General features: G+C 49.4%; 1 non-coding gene across 1 annotated transcript; it reads left to right on the forward strand.

Moving 5' to 3' along the window:
- The first annotated feature begins 24,101 nt into the window (after positions 1-24,101).
- Positions 24,102-24,280, forward strand: LOC147737586 (small Cajal body-specific RNA 16). The gene has a single exon (XR_015300185.1).
- Positions 24,281-24,705: the final 425 nt, after the last annotated feature.

Here is a 24,705-nt window from a genome sequence, read left to right on the forward strand (position 1 = left end):
CTGCGTAGGACAATATGAAAGAAGCATGTGAACAGATACAAATACTATTCCTCTGTAGAAAGTACGCATGTTTACCTGCTAATAAACACAACGCATCATTTCTGAAATGATGAGACTGTGAAAGAACTATAAGGAGTCTCTTTGAATTGACATACATAGTGAAGGGTGTCAGTGCTAGATAGAGACCCGTCACACTTAAAGCCCTGCGTATGACAATATGAAAGAAGCCTGTGAACAGATACATATACTATTCCTCTGTAGAAAGTAAACATGTTTACCTGCTAATAAACACAAAGCATCATTTCTGAAATGATGAGACTGTGAAAGAACTATAAAGAGTTTCTTTGAATTGACATACATAGTGAAGGGTGGTCCTGCTAGATAGAGACCCGTCCCACTTAAAGCCCCGCGTATGACAACATGAAAGACGCATGTGAACAGATACAAATACTATTCCTCTGTAGAAAATACGCATGTTTACCTGCTAATAAACACAAAGCATCATTTCTGAAATGATGAGACTGTGAAAGAAGTATAAGGAGTCTCTTTGAATTGACATAAAGAGTGAAGGGTGGTCCTGCTAGATAGAGACCCGTCTCACTTAAAGCCCTGCGTAGGACAATATGAAAGAAGCATGTGAACAGATACAAATACTATTCCTCTGTAGAAAGTGCGCATGTTTACCTGTAAATAAACACAAAGCATCATTTCTGAAATGATGAGACTGTGAAAGAAGTATAAGGAGTCTCTTTGAATTGACATAAAGAGTGAAGGGTGGTCCTGCTAGATAGAGACCCGTCTCACTTAAAGCCCTGCGTAGGACAATATGAAAGAAGCATGTGAACAGATACAAATACTATTCCTCTGTAGAAAGTACGCATGTTTACCTGCTAATAAACACAACGCATCATTTCTGAAATGATGAGACTGTGAAAGAACTATAAGGAGTCTCTTTGAATTGACATACATAGTGAAGGGTGTCAGTGCTAGATAGAGACCCGTCACACTTAAAGCCCTGCGTATGACAATATGAAAGAAGCCTGTGAACAGATACATATACTATTCCTCTGTAGAAAGTAAACATGTTTACCTGCTAATAAACACAAAGCATCATTTCTGAAATGATGAGACTGTGAAAGAACTATAAAGAGTTTCTTTGAATTGACATACATAGTGAAGGGTGGTCCTGCTAGATAGAGACCCGTCCCACTTAAAGCCCCGCGTATGACAACATGAAAGACGCATGTGAACAGATACAAATACTATTCCTCTGTAGAAAATACGCATGTTTACCTGCTAATAAACACAAAGCATCATTTCTGAAATGATGAGACTGTGAAAGAAGTATAAGGAGTCTCTTTGAATTGACATAAAGAGTGAAGGGTGGTCCTGCTAGATAGAGACCCGTCTCACTTAAAGCCCTGCGTAGGACAATATGAAAGAAGCATGTGAACAGATACAAATACTATTCCTCTGTAGAAAGTGCGCATGTTTACCTGCTAATAAACACAAAGCATCACTTCTGAAATGATGAGACTGTGAAAGAACTATCAGGAGTCTCTTTGAACTGACATACATAGTGAAGGGTGGTCCTGCTAGATAGAGACCCGTCCCACTTAAAGCCCTGCGTATGACAATATGAAAGAAGCCTGTGAACAGATACAAATACTATTCCTCTGTAGAAAGTAAACATGTTTACCTGCTAATAACCACAAAGCATCATTTCTGAAATGATGAGACTGTGAAAGAACTATAAGGAGTCTCTTTGAATTGACATACATAGTGAAGGGTGTAAGTGCTAGATAGAGACCTGTTCCACTTAAAGCCCTGCGTAGGACAATATGAAAGAAGCATGTGAACAGATACAAATACTATTCCTCTGTAGAAAGTAAACATGTTTACCTGCTAATAAACACAAAGCATCACTTCTGAAATGATGAGACGGTGAAAGAAGGATAAGGAGTCTCTTTGAATTTACATACATAGTGAAGGGTGTCAGTGCTAGATAGAGACCCGTCCCACTTAAAGCCCTGCGTATGACAATATGAAAGAAGCCTGTGAACAGATACAAATACTATTCCTCTGTAGAAAGTACGCATGTTTACCTGCTAATAAACACAAAGCATCACTTCTGAAATGATGAGAATGTGAAAGAACTATAAGGAGTCTCTTTGAATTGACATAAAGAGTGAAGGGTGGTCCTGCTAGATAGAGACCCGTCCCACTTAAAGCCCTGCGTATGACAATATGAAAGAAGCCTGTGAAGAGATACAAATACTATTCCTCTGTACAAAGTACGCATGTTTACCTGCTAATAAACACAAAGCATCACTTCTTCAAATGCAATAAATTCATGCCCGAATCTCTGCTTTTAAAACAGACTTGTCCATGAAACCCATCGACTTGTAAACTTGTTACGGACACTCTGGCTGCGGAGCAGACTCTCTGCCGCCACCACAAGTGCTGCAATCCTATGAGCCACACCTTAAAGCTCTGTCTCCAGAACCCTCCTCCCAGAGGCTCCTGCGGCCTCTGTTGTCTCGTGCGTGTGTCTCGAGCGCTCTCCTCTGTTGTCTCGTGCGTGTGTCTCGAGCGCTCTCCTCTGTTGTCTCGTGCAGGTGTCGCGAGCGCTCTCCTCTGTTGTTTGGTGCGTGTGTCTCGAGCGATCTCCTCTGTTGTCTCGTGCGTGTGTCTCGAGCGCTCTCCTCTGTTGTCTCGTGCAGGTGTCGCAAGCGCTCTCCTCTGTTGTTTGGTGCGAGCGATCTCTGTTGTCTCGTGTGTGTGTCTTGAGCGCTCTCCTCTGTTGTCTCGTGCGTGTGTCTCGAGCGCTCTCCACTGTTGTCTCGTGAAGGTGTCGCGAGCGCTCTCCTCTGTTGTTTAGTGCATGTGTCTCGAGCGCTCTCCTCTGTTGTCTCGTGCGTGTGTCTCGAGCACTCTCCTCTGTTGTCTCGTGCGTGTGTCTCGAGCGCTTTCCTCTGTTGTCTCGTGCAGGTGTCACGAGCGCTCTCCTCTGTTGTTTCGTGCGTGTCTCGAGCGCTCTCCTCTGTTGTCTCGTGCGTGTGTCTCGAGCGCTCTCTGCTTTACATCAAACCTTTGCCTCCTTCTCTCTTCAGCAGCGACGCACAGGCTGTTGTTATTCGGAGTTCAGCGCAGCTGATTCAGGGCTGACACCCTCTACCCTGGAGGGCAGTTCAACTATTCATTCTTCCCCCCCCTCGCCATGCAATGCAGGTTTATTGCGCCCGAACCGCAGCGGCTTTGAGGGGGAGCTTGGATCATCCACAGGCCCCCCTGCAGACAGCCTTGAGGGGTACTTTGCTCACCACTCTGCAGCACCACTCTACAGTACCCCTTTACAGCACCAATCAAACCCACCCCTCTGCAGCACCACACTGCAGCACCAACCTAAACCACCACTCTGCAGCACCAATCTAAACCACCACTCTGCAGCACCACTGTACAGCACCACACTGCAGCACCACTCTACAGTACCCCTTTACAACACCAATATAAACCACCACTCTGCAGCATCCCCTGCAACACCACTGTGCAGCGCCACTCTACAGCACCACAGTACAGCACCACTGTGGTTGTGTGTGTTTGTGTGTGTGGTTGTGTGTATTTGTGGTTGTGTGTGTGGTTGTGTGTGGGTGTGGTTGGGTGTGTGTGGTTCAGTGTGGTTGTGTGTGGATGCGGTGGTTGTGTGTGTGTATTTGTGGTTGTGTGTGGTTATGTGTGTGTGGTTGTGAGTGTGTTTGGGTGTGGCTGTGGTTGTGTGTGTGTAGTTGTGTGTGTGTGTGTGTGCATGGTTGTGATTGTGTAAGGCTGTGGTTGTGTGTGGATGTGGTTGTGTGTGTGTGTGGTTGTTTGTGTGGTTGTGTGTGGTTGTGTGTGTGGTTATGGGTGTGGTTGTGTGTGTGGTTGTGAGTGTGAGTGTGGTTGTCGTTATGTAAAGGTTGTGGGTGTGGTTGTGTGTGGGTATGGTTGTGTGTGGGTGTGGTAGTGTGTGTGTGTGTGGTTGTGTGTGTGTGGGTGTGGTTGTGTGTGGTTGTGTGTTTGTGTGGCTGTGTGTGGGTATGAGGGTGTGTGTGTTGTGTGTTTATGTGTTGGTTGTGACGAAAGGCTAGGCAGCGAAGGGGGTTCGAACAGAGGAGGAAGGCTGCGTGGGAGGGGGTGGAGGAGCATGCTGTAAGGCTTACTGAGCCATGAAAGAAAGGAACAAGCTACTTAATGACCCGTGACTGAGTAGACAGATGGCAGCTGCAGCGTGTGCACGCTCGCGTGAACGCAAGGCTGTAGCCAGTCTGTAGCATTTTCAAAACTCACTTACTAAAGTCTCTCCGAGCAGCGCATACGCGCTGACTCAGCGAGACCTAAAAACACACTGACATTTTTAATTGTACTATTCCAGTTTGTACCCAGCCATATGCAAATCAATCTGGCCCATGCACCCAATGGGAACAGTCCAGCCCGAACTGCCAGGCCAGGCCCTCCCTGAACTGGAAACAAGCATCCTAGGACCGGTTTCGGGCTTTCAGCCCTCATCAGCCAGGACAGCTGGACTCCAGTGGTATGGATAGTGTGGGACCCACATCTGGGCATACCTGGCCCACACAAGGTGACAAATTCAAAACAAGCCTTTGCATAGCCAATAGGTCTCGCTTTTGGGACCTTATAGGTATTTAGTTATGCAGCACAATATCCTTGGTGCAACAACATTAAGGTCCCAAAGGCGGGACGTATTGGCTATGCCAAAGCTTGTTAATGTATGTTGAATATCTAATTAACTGTAGTACAATGTAAACAAGCATTAACTTGGTGAGCTGTTCTGCAATATATTTTAAAGGACCTCTGCAACTCCCTCGCCTCCTACTTCCACAACAAGATCGCGGACATACACAACAGCTTCAGCACCCAACCGACCGAAGACACCGTCCGCACAATGAACTCCATCCACTCCGGATCTCCAACCGACCCTTGCCCTCACCACGTCTTCAACAAGGCCGACGCTGTCATCGCACCCCACCTGCGGGACATCATCAACACCTCCTTCGACACCGCTACCTTCCCGGAGAGCTGGAAGCACGCCGAACTCAGCGCCCTACTAAAGAAGCCATCAGCCGACCTCCCCGACCTCAAGAACTACCGACCCATCTCGCTGCTCCCGTTTCCCGCAGAAGTCATCGAGAAGACCGTCAACAAGCAGCTGGCCGCCTTCCTCGAGACGAACGGATCCCTCGACCTCTCGCAGTCTGGCTTCCGGGCCAACCACAGCACCGAGACCGCCCTGATCGCAGCAACCGATGACATCAGAGCCCTGCTCGACAACGGAGAAACAGCAGCCCTCATCCTCCTAGACCTCTCCTCGGCCTTCGACACTGTCTGCCACCGTACCCTAGTACAGCGCCTCAGCAACGTCGGAGTCCAGGAGAAGGTACTGGAGTGGATCATCTCCTTCACCGCCTGAAGGACACAGAGAGTCCTCCTTCCCCCGTTCAGATCAGAAGCCACCGAAGTAATCTGCGGCGTTCCTCAAGGCTCCTCGCTCAGCCCAACCCTCTTCAACGTCTACATGAGTCCCCTCGCAGCCATCGCACGCCAGCACAACCTCAACATCATCTCCTACGCCGACGACACCCAGCTGATCCTCTCCCTCACCAACGACCCCGCCACCGCCAGAGCCAACCTACACGAAGGGATGAAAGAGGTAGCCGAATGGATGAAGGACAGCCGCCTGAAACTGAATGCGGACAAGACGGAAGTCCTCATCCTGGGATCCTCACCCTCCGCCTGGGACGACTCCTGGTGGCCCCCCGCCCTAGGCAGCGCACCCAAACCAACAGACCACGCACGCAACCTGGGCTTCATCCTGGACTCCTCCCTCTCGATGACCAGACAAGTCAACGCCGTCTCCTCGTCGTGCTTTAACATCCTACGCATGCTTTGCAAGATCTTCCGATGAATCCCCACCGAGACCAGGAAGACGGTCACCCAGGCCCTCGTCACCAGCCGACTGGACTACGGCAACTCCCTCTACGTAGGAACCACCGCCAAACTCCAGAAGAGACTCCAGCGAATCCAGAACGCCTCAGCACGACTCATCCTGGACATCCCCCCGTCACAACCACATCTCCGGACACCTGAGAGACCTGCACTGGCTCCCGGTCAACAAGAAAATCACCTTCCATCTCCTCACCCACGCACACAAAGCCCTGCACAACCAAGGCCCAGGATACCTCAACAGCCGCCTCAACTTCTACGCTCCCAAATGCCAGCTTCCATCGTCCGGCCACGCCCTTGCTGTCCCCCGCATCTGAAGAGCCACCACAGGGGGAAGAACCTTCTCCTACCTCGCCGCCAAGACTTGGAACTCCCTCCCGACCCACCTCCGCCTGACCCAGGACCACCTCGCCTTCAGGAAGCAGCTCAAGACCTGGCTGTTCGAGCAGTAGCGGACCCCCCCTCCCCTAGCGCCTTGAGACCCTCCGGGTGAGTAGTGCGCTATACAAATGCTTTGATTGATTGATTGATTGATTGATTGAAAGGAACTTTGAAAAAGCGTTATGACTTGTTTGAGAAAGGCAAATAATGAAAGGTAACGTGCAGTTCTATGCAGGGAAGAAGACTAGTTATCAGCGGTGTAAGTTACAAAGAAGAGAACACGAGCAGAAGAATGTGAAACTGCTAAGTGTCTGTTTGTCTTGTGTGACGTAATTCATTTCTGGCAGGCAGTGCACTATGGCGCTGCGGGGACTGTACGGATCTGATTTGAATGCACTTTCTTTTCTTAAGTCACAAATGTATGAAACAGTTCAGAGTCTGGAAAGCACTACACAGCCCATTGCCCTGAATGTTTACCCTCAGTGTCCTGATATGCACCCATGCTAGTTAATCACCTTAGCTGCATCAGATAAAAGAGCAACGACTATGGCTTTGTTGTTTAGAATATTGAAAATGATTCACTTCTGAAATGATGAGACTGTGAAAGAACTATAAGGAGTCTCTTTGAATTGACATAAAGAGTGAAGGGTGGTCCTGCTAGATAGAGACGCGTCCCACTTAAAGCCCCGCATAGGACAATATGAAAGAAGCCTGTGCACAGATACAAATACTATTCCTCTGGTGAAAGTACGCATGTTTACCTGCTAATAAACACAAAGCATCATTTCTGAAATGATGAGACTGTGAAAGTAGGATAAGGAGTCTCTTTGAATTGACATAAAGAGTGAAGGGTGGTCCTGCTAGATAGAGACCCGTCCCACTTAAAGCCCTGCGTATGACAATATGAAAGAAGCCTGTGAACAGATACAAATACTATTCCTCTGGTGAAAGTACGCATGTTTACCTGCTAATAAACACAAAGCATCATTTCTGAAATGATGAGACTGTGAAAGTAGGATAAGGAGTCTCTTTGAATTGACATACATAGTGAAGGGTGGTCCTGCTAGATAGAGACCCGTCCCACTTAAAGCCCTGCGTATGACAATATGAAAGAAGCCTGTGAACAGATACAAATACTATTCCTCTGGTGAAAGTACGCATGTTTACCTGCTAATAAACACAAAGCATCATTTCTGAAATGACGAGACTGTGAAAGAACTATAAGGAGTTTCTTTGAATTGACATACATAGTGAAGGGGGGTCCTGCCAGATAGAGACCCGTCCCACTTAAAGCCCTGCGTATGACACTATGAAAGAAGCATGTGAACAGATACAAATACTATTCCTCTGTAGAAAGTACGCATGTTTACCTGCTAATAAACAGAAAGCATCATTTCTGAAATGATGAGATTGTGAAAGAACTATAAGGAGTCTCTTTGAATTGACATACATAGTGAAGGGTGGTCCTGCTAGATAGAGACCCGTCCCACTTAAAGCCCCGCGTTTGACAATATGAAAGAAGCCTGTGAACAGATACAAATACTATTCCTCTGTAGAAAGCACGCATGTTTACCTGCTAATAAACACAAAGCATCATTTCTGAAATGATGAGACTGTGAAAGAACTATAAGGAGTCTCTTTGAATTGAAATAAAGAGTGAAGGGTGGTCCTGCTAGATAGAGACCCGTCATACTTAAAGCCCTGCGTAGGACAATATGAAAGAAGCCTGTGAACAGATACAAATGCTATTCCTCTGTAGAAAGTACGCATGTTTACCTGCTAATAAACACAAAGCATCATTTCTGAAATGATGAGACTGTGAAAGAACTATAAGGAGTCTCTTTGAATTGATATAAAGAGTGAAGGGTGGTCCTGCTAGATAGAGACCCGTCCCAATTGAAGCCCTGCGTATGACAATATGAAAGAAGCCTGTGAAGAGATACAAATACTATTCCTCTGTACAAAGTACGCATGTTTACCTGCTAATAAACACAAAGCATCACTTCTTCAAATGCAATAAATTCCTGCCACGAATCTCTGCTTTCAAAACAGACTTGTCCATGAAACCCATCGACTTGTAAACTTGCCACGGACACTCTGGCTGCGGAGCAGACTCTCTGCCGCCACCACAAGTGCTGCAATCCTATGAGCCACACCTTAAAGCTCTGTCTCCAGAACCCTCCTCCCAGAGGCTCCTGCGGCCTCTGTTGTCTTGTGCGTGTGTCTCGAGCACTCTCCTCTGTTGTCTCGTGCAGGTGTTGCGAGCGCTCTCCTCTGTTGTCTCGTGCAGGTGTTGCGAGCGCTCTCCTCTGTTGTTTGGTGCGTGTGTCTCGAGCGATCTCCTCTGTTGTCTCGTGCGTGTGTCTCGAGCGCTCTCCTCTGTTGTCTCGTGCAGGTGTCGCGAGCGCTCTCCTCTGTTGTTTGGTGCGAGCGATCTCTGTTGTCTCGTGTGTGTGTCGCGAGCGCTCTCCTCTGTTGTCTCGTGCGTGTGTCTCGAGCGCTCTCCTCTGTTGTCTCGTGCGTGTGTCTCTCGAGCGCTCTCCTCTGTTGTCTCGTGCATGTGTCTCGAGCGCTCCCCTCTGTTGTCTCGTGCGTGTGTCTCGAGCGCTCTCCTCTGTTGTCTCGTGCATGTGTCGCGAGCGCTCTCCTCTGTTGTTTTGTGCATGTGTCTCGAGCATTCTCCTCTGTTGTCTCGTGCGCTCTCCTCTGTTGTTTCGTGCGTGTGTCTCGAGCGCTCTCCTCTGTTGTCTTGTGCAGGTGTCGCGAGCGCTCTCCTCTGTTGTTTCGTGCGTGTCTCGAGCGCTCTCCTCTGTTGTCTCGTGCGTGTGTCTCGAGCGCTCTCCTCTGTTGTTTTGTGCAGGTGTCGCGAGCGCTCTCCTCTGTTGTCTCGTGCGTGTGTCTCGAGCGCTCTCCTCTGTTGTCTCGTGCGTGTGTCTCGAGCGCTCTCCTCTGTTGTCTCGTGCAGGTGTCGCAAGCGCTCTCCTCTGTTGTCTCGTGCGTGTGTCTCGAGCGCTCTCCTCTGTTGTCTTGTGCAGGTGTCGCGAGCGCTCTCCTCTGTTGTCTCGTGCGTGTGTCTCGAGCGCTCTCCTCTGTTGTCTCGTGCGTGTGTCTCGAGCGCTCTCCTCTGTTGTCTCGTGCGTGTGTCGCGAACGCTCTCCTCTGTTGTCTCGTGCGTGTGTCTCGAGTGCTCTCCTCTGTTGTCTCGTGCGTGTGTCTCGAGCGCTCTCCTCTGTTGTCTCGTGCATGTGTCTTGAGCGTTCTCCTCTGTTGTCTCGTGCGCTCTCCTCTGTTGTTTCGTGCGTGTGTCTCGAGCGCTCTCCTCTGTTGTCTCGTGCAGGTGTCGCGAGCGCTCTCCTCTGTTGTTTCGTGCGTGTCTCGAGCGCTCTCCTCTGTTGTCTCGTGCGTGTGTCTCGAGCGCTCTCCTCTGTTGTCTCGTGCAGGTGTTGCGAGCGCTCTCCTCTGTTGTTTCGTGCGTGTCTCGAGCGCTCTCCTCTGTTGTCTCGTGCGTGTGTCGCGAGCGCTCTCCTCTGTTGTCTCGTGCGTGTGTCTCGAGCGCTCTCCTCTGTTGTCTTGTGCGTGTGTCTCTCGAGCGCTCTCCTCTGTTGTCTCGTGCATGTGTCTCGAGCGCTCCCCTATGTTGTCTCGTGCGTGTCTCGAGCGCTCTCCTCTGTTGTCTCGTGCGTGTGTCGCGAGCGCTCTCCTCTGTTGTCTCGTGCGTGTGTCTCGAGCGCTCTCCTCTGTTGTCTCGTGCGTGTGTCGCGAACGCTCTCCTCTGTTGTCTCGTGCATGTGTCTCGAGCGCTCCCCTCTGTTGTCTCGTGCGTGTGTCTCGAGTGCTCTCCTCTGTTGTCTCGTGCATGTGTCGCGAGCGCTCTCTTCTGTTGTTTCGTGCATGTGTCTCGAGCGTTCTCCTCTGTTGTCTCTTGCGCTCTCCTCTGTTGTTTCGTGCGTGTGTCTCGAGCGCTCTCCTCTGTTGTCTCGTGCAGGTGTCGCGAGCGCTCTCCTCTGTTGTTTCGTGCGTGTCTCGAGCGCTCTCCTCTGTTGTCTCATGCGTGTGTCTCGAGTGCTCTCCTCTGTTGTCTCGTGCGTGTGTCTCGAGCGCTCTCCTCTGTTGTCTCGTGCAGGTGTCGCGAGCGCTCTCCTCTGTTGTCTCATGCGTGTGTCTCGAGCGCTCTCCTCTGTTGTCTCGTGCGTGTGTCTCGAGCGCTCTCCTCTGTTGTCTCGTGTGTGTGTCACGAACGCTCTCCTCTGTTGTCTCGTGCGTGTGTCTCGAGTGCTCTCCTCTGTTGTTTCGTGCAGGTGTCGCGAGCGCTCTCCTCTGTTGTCTCGTGCAGGTGTCGCGAGCGCTCTCCTCTGTTGTCTCGTGCGTGTGTCTCGAGCGCTCTCCTCTGTTGTCTCGTGCAGGTGTCGCGAGCGCTCTCCTCTGTTGTCTCGTGCGTGTGTCTCGAGCGCTCTCTGTTGTCTCGTGCGTGTGTCTCGAGCGCTCTCCTCTGTTGTCTCGTGCGTGTGTCTCGAGCGCTCTCCTCTGTTGTCTCGTGCGTGTGTCGCGAACGCTCTCCTCTGTTGTCTCGTGCGTGTGTCTCGAGCGCTCTCCTCTGTTGTCTCGTGCGTGTGTCTCGAGCGCTCTCCTCTGTTGTCTCGTGCATGTGTCTTGAGCGTTCTCCTCTGTTGTCTCGTGCGCTCTCCTCTGTTGTTTCGTGCGTGTGTCTCGAGCGCTCTCCTCTGTTGTCTCGTGCAGGTGTCGCGAGCGCTCTCCTCTGTTGTTTCGTGCGTGTCTCGAGCGCTCTCCTCTGTTGTCTCGTGCGTGTGTCTCGAGCGCTCTCCTCTGTTGTCTCGTGCAGGTGTTGCGAGCGCTCTCCTCTGTTGTTTCGTGCGTGTCTCGAGCGCTCTCCTCTGTTGTCTCGTGCGTCGCGAGCGCTCTCCTCTGTTGTCTCGTGCGTGTGTCTCGAGCGCTCTCCTCTGTTGTCTTGTGCGTGTGTCTCTCGAGCGCTCTCCTCTGTTGTCTCGTGCATGTGTCTCGAGCGCTCCCCTCTGTTGTCTCGTGCGTGTCTCGAGCGCTCTCCTCTGTTGTCTCGTGCGTGTGTCGCGAGCGCTCTCCTCTGTTGTCTCGTGCGTGTGTCTCGAGCGCTCTCCTCTGTTGTCTCGTGCGTGTGTCGCGAACGCTCTCCTCTGTTGTCTCGTGCATGTGTCTCGAGCGCTCCCCTCTGTTGTCTCGTGCGTGTGTCTCGAGTGCTCTCCTCTGTTGTCTCGTGCATGTGTCGCGAGCGCTCTCCTCTGTTGTTTCGTGCATGTGTCTCGAGCGTTCTCCTCTGTTGTCTCTTGCGCTCTCCTCTGTTGTTTCGTGCGTGTGTCTCGAGCGCTCTCCTCTGTTGTCTCGTGCAGGTGTCGCGAGCGCTCTCCTCTGTTGTTTCGTGCGTGTCTCGAGCGCTCTCCTCTGTTGTCTCATGCGTGTGTCTCGAGTGCTCTCCTCTGTTGTCTCGTGCGTGTGTCTCGAGCGCTCTCCTCTGTTGTCTCGTGCAGGTGTCGCGAGCGCTCTCCTCTGTTGTCTCATGCGTGTGTCTCGAGCGCTCTCCTCTGTTGTCTCGTGCGTGTGTCTCGAGCGCTCTCCTCTGTTGTCTCGTGTGTGTGTCGCGAACGCTCTCCTCTGTTGTCTCGTGCGTGTGTCTCGAGCGCTCTCCTCTGTTGTCTCGTGCGTGTGTCTCGAGCGCTCTCCTCTGTTGTCTCGTGCGTGTGTCTCGAGCGCTCTCCTCTGTTGTCTCGTGCGTGTGTCTCGAGCGCTCTCCTCTGTTGTCTTGTGCGTGTGTCTCGAGCGCTCTCCTCTGTTGTCTCGTGCATGTGTCGCGAGCGCTCTCCTCGGTTGTTTCGTGCATGTCTCGAGCGCTCTCCTCTGTTGTCTCGTGCGTGTGTCTCGAGTGCTCTCCTCTGTTGTTTCGTGCAGGTGTCGCGAGCGCTCTCCTCTGTTGTCTCGTGCAGGTGTCGCGAGCGCTCTCCTCTGTTGTCTCGTGCGTGTGTCTCGAGCGCTCTCCTCTGTTGTCTCGTGCAGGTGTCACGAGCGCTCTCCTCTGTTGTCTCGTGCGTGTGTCTCGAGCGCTCTCCTCTGTTGTCTCGTGCAGGTGTCGCGAGCGCTCTCTGTTGTCTCGTGCGTGTGTCTCGAGCGCTCTCCTCTGTTGTCTCGTGCGTGTGTCTCGAGCGCTCTCCTCTGTTGTCTCGTGCGTGTGTCGCGAACGCTCTCCTCTGTTGTCTCGTGCGTGTGTCTCGAGCGCTCTCCTCTGTTGTCTCGTGCGTGTGTCTCGAGCGCTCTCCTCTGTTGTCTCGTGTGTGTGTCTCGAGCGCTCTCCTCTGTTGTCTCGTGCGTGTGCCGCGAACGCTCTCCTCTGTTGTCTCGTGCGTGTGTGTCTCGAGCGCTCTCCTCTGTTGTCTCGTGCGTGTGTCTCGAGCACTCCCCTCTGTTGTCTCGTGCGTGTGTGTCTCGAGCGCTCTCCTCTGTTGTCTCGTGCGTGTGTCTCGAGCGCTCTCCTCTGTTGTCTCGTGCGTGTGTCTCGAGCACTCCCCTCTGTTGTCTCGTGCGTGTGTGTCTCGAGCGCTCTCCTCTGTTGTCTCGTGCGTGTGTCTCGAGCGCTCTCCTCTGTTGTCTCGTGCGTGTGTCTCGAGCGCTCTCCTCTGTTGTCTCATGCGTGTGTCTCGAGCGCTCTCCTCTGTTGTCTCGTGCGTGTGTCTCGAGCACTCCCCTCTGTTGTCTCGTGCGTGTGTGTCTCGAGCGCTCTCCTCTGTTGTCTCGTGCGTGTGTCTCGAGCGCTCTCCTCTGTTGTCTCGTGCGTGTGTCTCGAGCACTCCCCTCTGTTGTCTCGTGCGTGTGTGTCTCGAGCGCTCTCCTCTGTTGTCTCGTGCGTGTGTCTCGAGCGCTCTCCTCTGTTGTCTCGTGCGTGTGTCTCGAGCGCTCTCCTCTGTTGTCTCATGCGTGTGTCTCGAGCGCTCTCCTCTGTTGTCTCGTGCAAAGGTGTCGTTTGCCTCTATCTCTCTTCAGCAGCGACGCACAGGCTGTTGTTATTCGGAGTTAAGCGCAGCTGATTCAGGGCTGACACCCTCTACCCTGGAGGGCAGTTCAACTATTCATTCTCCCCCCCCCCCCTCGCCATGCAATGCAGGTTTATTGCGCCCGAACCGCAGCGGCTTTGAGGGGGGGCTCGGACCATCCACAGCCCCCCCCCCCCCCGCAGACAGCCTTGAGGGGTCCTTTGCTCACCGGGGGCCGCGCGGGATCAGTGTGAACACTGCCACAGAAAAACCTGCAAAGCACAAAAGCCACCCTCGAAATGTGCCCACGCCTAACGCCGTCATCACATTGGTGCTATTTATAAGATTCATTTCAAAAGAAGGCGGCAGACACCACTTCCATAAGAGCAGCTACGACGGGTGTAAATACACCCACAGCAATGCAGCTGAATGAATGAATGAACCTGCCGTCACTGACCCGGAAGAACACAAATGAATAAAACAACCCCAGAACTCCAAGGTGCATTATGGGATATGCAGTTCACGGTAAAGTTTCATGGCATGCTATCAGCCGCCTCTTAGTGACCTGGCTTACAGAGCCACCCCCACATCCCTGGGCGAACCCCAGAAGAACGGTTTTATCCCGGGGGACAGTCTCAAAGCCCATGCTCTTCCAGTACCGCTCTCACACCCCGGAGTGACGCGCGCGCTCACGACGCTGCACGAGCCTAGGCCGCTCAGACTCACTGCGCCTGCGCAGAGGAGAGAAACTTCCTTCAAGCACAGGAGCCGAACCGAGGAGCTTTGCACTGAAGTCTCAGCGTCTGCTGTGGCGCGAGGCGCCTCGTGCTCCGTGTGTCTTATTCATGACGTCACTGTCATTCTTGTCTTTGTGTCCCTGCCAGGACACTGTCTCACCTGAGCTGGCAGCTGACGAGCCACAGGTGTCGCCGTTTACTCTATTGTTTCAACACTGCGTCTGTCCTCCGCGCATGCGCAGCTGTTCAATTAAGACCCTCTTTATTCCACGTTCCGCCACGGAAGACCATGTCCGTCCTCCGCGCATGCGTAATTGTCATCCACAGGTCCTCTAATCCGCGGTAGGCCGTATCTGCCCTCCGCGCATGCGCAGTTGTTCATCCACAGGCCCTCTTTAGTTGAGTCCTGGTGTTACACTAAAGCATTAGAAAGCTCACCAGGGCCAGCGAGGGTGCCAGACCCACAGCAGGGACCACAGCACCCATATTAAACCCCAGGTGAGGCCATGAGATAGAAAGATTGAACCCCTAATTGTTATATAGCAAACATAAACAATAAGCATTGCCATCGCCAGTAGGTCTCACCTCTGGGACCTTATAAGTGTTTAGTTATCCAGCACAATATCCTTGGTGCAACAACATCAACTGTTGCATGGCTAAACACTTATAAGGCCACAAAGGCGAGACCTATTGGCTATGCCAATGCTTGTTTTCATTGGTTCCTGTTTGAGCCTTTTAGAGATGCATGCTTCTGTTTCGTCCTCCTGTCTAACTACTTCCGCCTTTTGTTCATCTAGATCACAGGTACTCACAAACATTTTCCCTGGGGCCGCAAAGTTTGGTCTGTGGTGTGACCGAGGGCCGCGCTGATGCCAGCGGGGGTGTAAAGCTGGGGTAGGGAAACAAAGCATGTAAATCATATCTAATGGCTGCCTTTAACCCCTTGTATGCTGATGACGAACCCCAGCCGTCATGCACTACGGTGCTCGTGTGCTGATGACGGCTGGGGTTCGTCATGGCCCGCCCCTGTTCGTTTGTTTACCGCACAGCGGCGGAAACGGGCCAGCAGCGAAGGGGTTAAGAATGAAAATAAAAAATAAATAAATAAAAATAAAATAAAATAAATAAATGAAGGTGTTCCTAAAGTTAAAGGCCTAGTTACTTCCTTTTCCTAACTGCAATTAACCTTTAAACAAGTGTTTGCTGTATACGTACGTTTTTTTCTTCATGTTAGTGCTGAGTCGAGTAAACGGCAGCACAGTGCTGCTGCTGCCCAGGGTCCGCATGTAAAGACCTGGAGGGCCTTATGCGGCCCCCGGGCTGTACTTTGAGTATCACTGATCTAGATCGTCCCTGCGACCGCCCCGGCTAAATGCGTATTTCAATGTTCTTCAAAAAGGGGTCGGGGTTGAACCAGGACGGCTGTATCTCATTTGCACTCGGTGGTCCCATGGGAGTAAAAGCTGCTCATTCTGCTAATCCTTCCCTAACTTTCCAGAAGTGTCAGAGCAGACAGGCTCGCTGAGTCATTCTTGGTTACTGAGTGAGTCTGTTACATTTTTGCAACATTTATTCAGCGAGTCTGTTTATTCCCAATGTATGGTGACAAGAGGCTCAGATCAGATTCTTCCGGTTTCTCTTGCTAAGCCATAGCGCGTTCATTGGGGGGAGTGGGCGGGGTAGAGCTGGGGCTGCCCTTCAAGATGCTCACACCCTGCACAGCTCAAGAAGCTGCCATGGCTGAACAAGAGAAACAGGAAGAACTAGAGAAACAGACACAGGTCAGACACACGGTACCAGAGAGTACTAACTGAGAACTTGCTTGTTTGCACAGTCTTTTTAAGCCAGAGTATTTTGAATGATTGAACGTATCGCTTTTAAAATTACTCTGAATGCTTCTAAGACAATCGCATTTTAAATGTAAAGTTTTTTGAAATAAATGTTTTTTTAAACTGAAATTGAATTGAATGCTTACTCACTGTGGGGAAGCCTGACCTACGTCGAACAGTAGAACGGGAGCTGGGCGATGCAGGACCAGTGAGCACAGCTGAGAGGACTCGCCCTCGTGGGGAGCGAGGGACAGGTCAGCGCTCTAGTAGTTAAGCAAAAGCCTACTTATGGTGCCCGCAGCACAGACGCACAGCGGCACGCTGCAGGCACGCCTAAGGCTAGCCCGCCTGCGTCCAGACACAGTCAAGGGAAAGGAACCATGCCGGATTCGTCCCAGAAAACGGTAAGCTCATCACATATGATAGAGCATTATTACTCTCATTGAGATACTCGGGTAGAGCCCATTGTGAGATGACTCTAGCGCCAACAAGCTTGATAGGGAAGAAGATGTCATGCCCTCTCTGCCGGACTAAGTTTAACTCAGGCAAGATTGAAGGGCCACTACAACTAGATAGCCATTATCAAAAATGGGGTGTCCCAAAATGGTCCTAGACCTGGGTACAATGCGTTAACAAAAACAGTGGTCCTTGACCTGATTCAATTCAGAGAATATATCACAAAAGTAATCCTTGGTTTTCTAACTTGGAGCCCAAATGAATTTGGCTCTTTGAAAAGGATTCTGAATTCTTTATACAAACACAGAGCCCAACAACTAAATCGTGTTTATAAAAATATATATGGTACATTTTATTTTGCCAAACAATGCATGTAACCTCTTATAGTTCAAAGGTTTTCAAAATCCAGTTTTTTTCATTTTTTACAATATTTACAATGTTTTTATAAAGGTACGTATGACAGGGTGCTCATGAAAACGTGCATAGAATTGGTGCTCGAAAAGATGGCGCAAGTGATTGAGAAAGAGAAAGGAAAGATTGGTGACAATTTTTACAAGTGAAAATACTGATTCAATACTTTTAAACAGTATAACCTGTCCACTCTTAAAATTCAAAATCTAGTGTATCAAGAACTCATTCATTTAGTTTAGCACGTTTTACACTAGATTGTTAGGTGGTCCAGGAGGTCTTAATAAGAGTGTCGACGTTTCGACCCGACTTAATGCCTTGGGATAATTAATAGCCTCTGCTCGCGGGTCTTCTTCAGGACTAGGGAGCACCCTCCGTACCTGACGTAAAGGAGTACCCTAATAATGATTAAGGTAGTAGTCATCCATAATCGACCAAGGATCTATGTATCCAAATTGGAAGCCGTAGGGTATTGATCCACTTTCAAGGGTGGTGAACTAATTCAGTATGCGACCCAGGATCTATTTATCCATGTTCCCAAGGTGTTTTTTCTCCATCAGAGTTAGTCCACTCGCTACAGTGCTGAATTCCCACTGTCAGGTAATATGGAGAATTCACTCAGGGTGTTGGTATCCAAATTATCTTCCCGATTCAATGGGGAGTATTTACACTTGAGTGCCGGTGTGGTCACTCTCTTTTTATGTTGTAACCCAAAACATGATAAACAGGATAATCCGCTCTGTTGCGCCGGTCGTCTCTCATTACTGTTTAAAAGTATTGAATCAGTATTTTCACTTGTAAAAATTGTCACCAATCTTTCCTTTCTCTTTCTCAATCACTTGCGCCATCTTTTCGAGCACCAATTCTATGCACGTTTTCATGAGCACCCTGTCATACGTACCTTTATAAAAACATTGTAAATATTGTAAAAAATGAAAAAAACTGGATTTTGAAAACCTTTGAACTATAAGAGGTTACATGCATTGTTTGGCAAAATAAAATGTACCATATATATTTTTATAAACACGATTTAGTTGTTGGGCTCTGTGTTTGTATAAAGAATTCAGAATCCTTTTCAAAGAGCCAAATTCATTTGGGCTCCAAGTTAGAAAACCAAGGATTACTTTTGTGATATATTCTCTGAATTGAATCAGGTCAAGGACCACTGTTTTTGTTACTACAACTAGATAGGCCCACAAGGAATGAGATATGGGACTTATTAACAGTAGATCCTTGCCAGCACACACCACAGAAATCATAATGCTAATAGAGAATGAAGAACATGACATTCTCTCGTTACTGAAACGTGGTTGAAAGACTGGTCCGACCCTGACATAATCCAAGGACTAACCCCAGATTTCCTTATCCAAAGGCAAGATAGGATGGGAAAAACCGGAGGCGGGGTAGCAATCATTTACAAAAATGACTATGAATGCATGATATCGTCCGTTGCCACTACCAACAGTGAAACTGTACAATTCAGCCTAAAACATCGGCTAATAACTCGTTTTCAGGCACACTGCTCTATAGACCCCAGGACCCCCCACTCCATTCCTAGAGGAATTTCCCAGCTTAATAGCAGACATGGTGGCCAGCAAGAGCTCCATTACATTATCGGGGGATTTTAACTTCCATCTGAATGAACCTGATAATACCACAGCAGTTAGATTAATTCATGACATGGAGGCCATGCAACTGAAACAACTGATAAACACAATCACCCTTGTAAAGGGCACCATACTGGATGCCATTTTTAGGTCTCGCATATGCAGTGCTCATGTGCTGCATAGGAGGTCCTTTAGCCGTTGCTCTGCTCTTTTTGGAAGCACATACTCGTGCTTGTGGCGGCATCCGCCTTGCAGGAGCAAGCAAGGGTGCGCCACAACCACAAGTATGTGCTTCCAAAAAGAGCTGACTGTGCACACACGCACGCTGACATTCTAACGTGCTGCAAGTGCACGCATGCACTACTTGCATCTTCAAATGGCACTTGCTTTAACAAATCTCATCAAAGATCGCTCCTACCACTGATGCACGCATATCTACGGGCAGAATATTTGAATGTGCTTTATTTAAACAAAAGCTGTTCATTCAACGATGGCTCCATGGATGTGCAAGCATCAGCCAGAGCTTGCTTTGAGTACACTTTTGAATAGTTAACAAAATGCCACTTAAGGACAGCCACCGCAGATACGCATGCATACATGAATAGCTAGGACAACAACAAGCACCTGTAAAGAAAATAGTTTTTGCAAGCTTGTTTTATACTCAGACTTTTGAAGATGACTGTCGGGAGTTCAGGTATTGTTGCAAGATTTGCTCCTGCTTCCAAATAAACCACCAGAGAGGTCTCGTCTGTGGCAGAGATGCATTTTCAGAGTCTCAGAGTCCTTCAATTGAATCTCTTTATTAGTTTAAAATGAGCAATAAACAGTTAGTGTAGACTCGTACTAGGGTTCGCCTGCAACACGAGTCAGAATAGAATAATATCATATCTCCTCAGAATTACAAACATTTATTTATTTATTTTATTTTATTTATTTATCAGATTTATAGTGCGCATGGCTGCCCCAGCGACGGGTTGTCCCAGCGCAGACCACAGACTCCCGGACAAGAACCAGATACGAAAAGCTTTAAGCCGGAAAGAGCCAGGTCTTTATGGCCTTCCGGAATGCAAGATGATTCCGGATCACTCTGATGAACACAGAGAGTGAGTTCCAGAGTTGCGCCGCCAGGCTGCGAAAGGAACGGCCACCCTCTCTGGCTTTCCAGACACGCGGGGTGCACATCAGAGCTAAGGCGGCAGATCTTAAAGGACGTCGTGGCGCATAGAACTCTAGCAGCCCCGTCAGTCCCGCCGGTGCCTGAGGTAACAAGATCTTATGCGCCAAACAAAGCGCCTTGAATTGAATGCGCTTTTCTACCGGTAATCAGTGAAGTTTCTGAAGTACATGGGAAACCGAACAAGTGTGCGGAAGGGCCATCAGCATGCGGGCAGCTGCATTCTGTGCCCTTTGAAGACGCTTGACGCTAGCCTTGTTCGCGCCCAGGTATAGGCAGTTCCCGTAATCCAGTCTAGACAAAATTGTCGACTGAAGGATGATTTGGCGAACTTTAGGAGGGAAAAAGCCCAACAATGGTTTCAGGCCCCTCAGAAGCCCAAAATAAGCCCCAGCCACTGCTTTGGATTGGGTGTCAAATGTTAGACCATTGTCAAACCAAATGCCTAGGTTTTTCACTGTCTCCTTGGGCGAGGGGGCAGGTTTCAGGCGATCCGGCCAATAAATCTCGGACCACAGCCCCTGCTCTTTCCCAAACAACAAGATCTCGGACTTGCTGGCGTTAAGCTGTAAGCAGTTCATCGCCATCCAGTCAACAATCACAGAGAGGTCCTCTTTAAACTTGATCAAGTTGGTACAGCTTTTCTTGGAAAAAACAAACACTAGCTGAGTATCATCAGCGTATGATACCAGTGACAAACCCCTTCCCTTCTCCAACACAGCCAGTGGCTGGATTTATATGTTAAACAATAGAGGGCTTAACACTGAACCCTGCAGTACACCCTGGCGCATGGTGAGCTCTTGAGGATGGAAAGGAGGGACGTGAACTTGGAAGGACCATCCCTCCAGAAAAGACCGTAGCCACTCCAGAGCCATGTCCCTGATGACAATTTCCTGCAGGCGGTTTAAGAGTATCGCATGGGAGACGGTGTCGAAAGCGCCACTTAGGTCCAAAAGGACCAAGGCCGCTGAGTCTCCGACACTACCAATAATGCAAACTCAGTGCTATGGCAGGCACGGAAGCCATGTTGGGATGGGTCAAAGATGGCATTCTGCTCCGCAAACTTGTATTAAATGGAATTCACATTCGATTCTGCCACCTTTGCCAAGAATGGCAGTTGGGAGATCGGGCGATAGTTAGCTGACTGTGCAGGGTCCAACAAGGGTTTTTTTAGTAGAAGAATAACCGTGGCATGTTTCCAGGCCCTTGGAACAGACGCTGAGGTCAAAGAGAGATTAACCAGGTTGAGGTTCAGCGGAAAAAGAAGAAAATGGAACTGACGAAAGGGAGCAGGCGTCAGTGGATCCGCTGGTGAACCTGATTTGATCTTTGAGCAGAGAGCCTCAAATTCCTGCTGAGACAGCGGAGGAACAGATGACAGGGTGTTAACCCCCATGAAACCCAAAGTCCCCGGGTCCCCACCACCTGGGGCAAAATAGGGGTGGGTAAACCCTGATAAATCTTATCGACTTTATTCACAAAGTACAGGGCCAACTCAGTACACTGCTGATCGGAGGAGATCGAAGAAGTCCCTGTGGTGCCTCCGCTCTTCATGCTCTTCTGCACAGCGAAGATCGTTTTAGCAGGGTTAGTACTGGCCAGAATTTTATCGACCACAAACTTGGCTCGAGCTTGCTGAATAAGCTTATGATACCGATTTAATTGCGGCACGATATTTCCTTTTTGCCGCCTGGTCATAGGAGCGCCTCCAGGCACGTTCCAACTGGTTGCAGCCCTTTTTGGCCGTGACTAATGAGTCACTAAACCAAGGGTTTGATGGCCCATGAAATTTCCCTCCCAGCCTCGCCAGAATACAACTATCCAGGCCTGAGGTTACCCACTCATTAAAGCAGGAATTTGCTGTTTCCATATCCGGCGGCAACTGGGGCCTATGGCTCGACACCCATGTCGAGAGACAGCTAGAGTCGAGCTTGTGCCAAGGGCGCTTTAGAACAGGAGCTGGGCAGATCAAGTCGCCTTTTACCTGAAGTCGCATGTTAAAAGGGACCAAGAAATGGTCGGTCCATGCCTGCGGAACGGGCGGTAGAATCGTAAAAGGGCTTGAGTTGGAAAAGATAGGGTCCAGCAGGTGACCAGCCAAATAAGTACCTGTTTGAACCTGTTGGATCATCTGATAGGCCTTCAGATCCGCCAAAAAGCTGGCGATCTCAGCAGTCCCGCAATTATCAAGATGGAGGTTGAGGTCCCCGAGAATAGTGAAATTTGCCGTCCTGCATGCATATTGCATGACTTTGTTGAGCAGATCTTCTCTAAAGGGAAAAGATTGACCTGGCGGGCGTTAAATGAGGAGGCCGGTCATAGTGAAATTATAATTCAGTGTGATTTTAAACAGAGCGCTTTCACAGCCAGCAATGTTCTCTTTGCTCAGGGAACAATTGTAGACTTCCTTTGCAATGATTGCAATGCCCCCCCCCCTCTGCCGGCCTTTCTGCAAATACTATATAACCTATATCCCGAAGGATGGGCCAACCAGGATTCAGCCACCGAGTCAGGCGTAAGGCATGTCTCGGTCAGGAATAGAACATCCGGAGCCTCCTCTGTTAGGAGATCGAAAACCTCACTGTGATGTTTGGCAAGAGATCTACAGTTCAGACTCAAAAACTTTAGATCAATACCATCTCCCAGGCGGGAATAGGAATCCTTAGATGGAAAATGGCAGGCACAGTACTTGCAGTGAAAAGCATCCTCGCTTGGAGCCTAGACAGGAGAGGGACACTTAACTTCCCACGCCAATAGCTCATCACGCGCATACACAATGCGAGCAGCAGTGAAAAGGGCAGGGGTCCTGGCGACGGCCCGGCGCGGACGGGTGCAGATGGACTTGCCTTAGGCCCCGGAGGTGGCCAGGCAGGCGAGTCAGCAAACACTAGTCTGCGACCTCGTCATTCCTCCCGCAAGATGGCGAACACACTCCCTCCCTTGCCCCGACCAGTGGATCCCCGAGGGCAGCAACAGTGCAATCAGCTTTAAAATACGGCGCAAAGAGGTAGAAGATAAAAGCAATTAAGTCCCCACACAGTTAGAAGCACAAATATGTATGAGCAGCGAAATTATTAATGCAGCGCTAGCAAAGCTCCCGACTCACGCCTCAGGAGTATGGAGTATGGAACATGCATAGATGGTGCCTTCAGCATGCAAATGCACAACATTGATGCCATTTTTAGGTCTCGGCTAGCGTAGGCTGCGCTTGCGCAGTCTCGCTGGCGAGATTTTATGTTTTCTAGTAGTGGGGCTTAAACCCGCCCCTCTTCTCCATTGACTAGCTTCCTAAACGGCAGCCAGCCATTGGAGAAGAGGTTTGTCTGTCAATTTAAGCCCCGTCTTTTTCGGATTGGGGGGGCGTGTTTTTTCGGTTCTTTCTTTCTGTGTCGTCTTCAGTCAATCAAAAAAACACGCCCCCCAATCTGAAAAGGACGGGGCTTAGTTCCTTCGTGTTTACGCTTGTTTTTTTATTTTACTTGATATGTTTATTCCATCGCTTGGCTAGTACATGAGATGTTAAGGCTAGACACGTAACACAGAACATCCCGCACTCCCCAAATATGTTATATTCTCCTCCTCGTATATCGTAGAAAAACGGTTTGACTTTTTCTGTGAATAATAAATAAAATGTCGGAAGTCAAACCCAACATAGCAACTTGGCAATATTTTAGTTGTATTTTATTCATATTATTGACAAGGCTCGGCTGGATAGGTCTCTGGATATCCGCTTTTGAAATGTTCACCAGCGTGTGTGTCAAGCCTCAACAAAAAATTACGTCAGGAATGTTAGTTGTGTTGCAACGTTTGCGATTGGATTAGTGATCTCGCAAGAGTTCTTTGAGCGAGTCCCTGTGATATTAGCTGGTAGACAACGTGCGTCTCTCTTTCACCCCCAACATGGCACCGAAGGCCAAGAAGGAAGGAAAGAGCTGGTGGCCGAGTGAACGGGCCTTCGGGGGATTTGTGGGAAAAAGAGCTTGCTGAAGGGTTTATTTTGTGGAGAAACGTGATAATTGTCTGTCAACCTCCGTGCAGGGTGTTGTAGGCAACATACAGCCTTTAATTGTAGATAAGAGTTGGGCCGCATGTGTAAGGGAGAACCGGAACGTGCCGCGCTTCCTGGACAGGCACACGGAATTCTTTAACGCTCCTGCACTGTTTCATTAGTGGATATTTTTTCCATTTGTTTAGGGAGGTAGGAGGGAAGTGATTAATTATCCGGGGCGTTTGCTAGTGCTTTATACCAGGGCTGCGAGGAGCTTCTTACGAGCAGGAATGCGAATTATATTTGTAGTTTGTTGAGTGGTTTTATATAGCGCCCTTGGGGGAAGTTGTAAAGAATGAAAGTAATCCATGTTACACTCCCCGGGAACGTGCCCGGCATAAACCCACGTCATTTTTTTCTGTTTGATTTTATTTTAAGTGTAAACTGCTTTACTGCCTGTTCTTGCATGTGTGTGTGGATATTTCATTTCACTCTGTTGATGGAGCACATGGTCAAGGAGGATGGCTCTTGTGTGGCTGACCCCTGCCTGGGCTCAGTTCGATTCCAAGGCAGCCAGTCCTGGACCTAGAGAAACCAAAGGGCTACCTCCTCAGAGGGGCTCGTGCAGTAACAGGTGTGAACATCTTAGCAGCAGTTTGGTGATCATGTATGATACTGCAAACATGCGTTTAGGTGAACTACCCTATGACTAAAATTTGTATATTTAGCTTGGTTTAGTAGCTCAGCAGATGACCTGGAAAAAGATACATAGAGCCTTGCTTGCACTTCCAAAACGACAGTTGGTAAAGGGAATACTGTTGAAGTAACGTTAAACTAATTATCTCAAGCGGGTTTTGTGAACTTGGCTGCTTAGTCCGTTCATCTTTACGAAATCTGTTCAACTTATTTCATCTGTTCTGTTTGTAATTTAATTTTTTTTGCTTAACTTAGACTGTCTTCTTCTTAGCTCTCCCTGTTAAAACTGAGTAAAAAAGTCGAAGGCAGTAGCTGCCTACGATGTGCGCTCGCTCTGTGTGTGTGTTGCTTGCTCTGTGAGTGTGTGTGTGTGTTGCTCGCTCATTGGAAATGCAATAGTTCGCGCATTTGCAAGA

This window comes from Lissotriton vulgaris, chromosome 1_1 (genome assembly GCF_964263255.1).
Source record: "Lissotriton vulgaris chromosome 1_1, aLisVul1.2, whole genome shotgun sequence".
Taxonomy (NCBI): Eukaryota; Metazoa; Chordata; class Amphibia; order Caudata; family Salamandridae; genus Lissotriton; species Lissotriton vulgaris.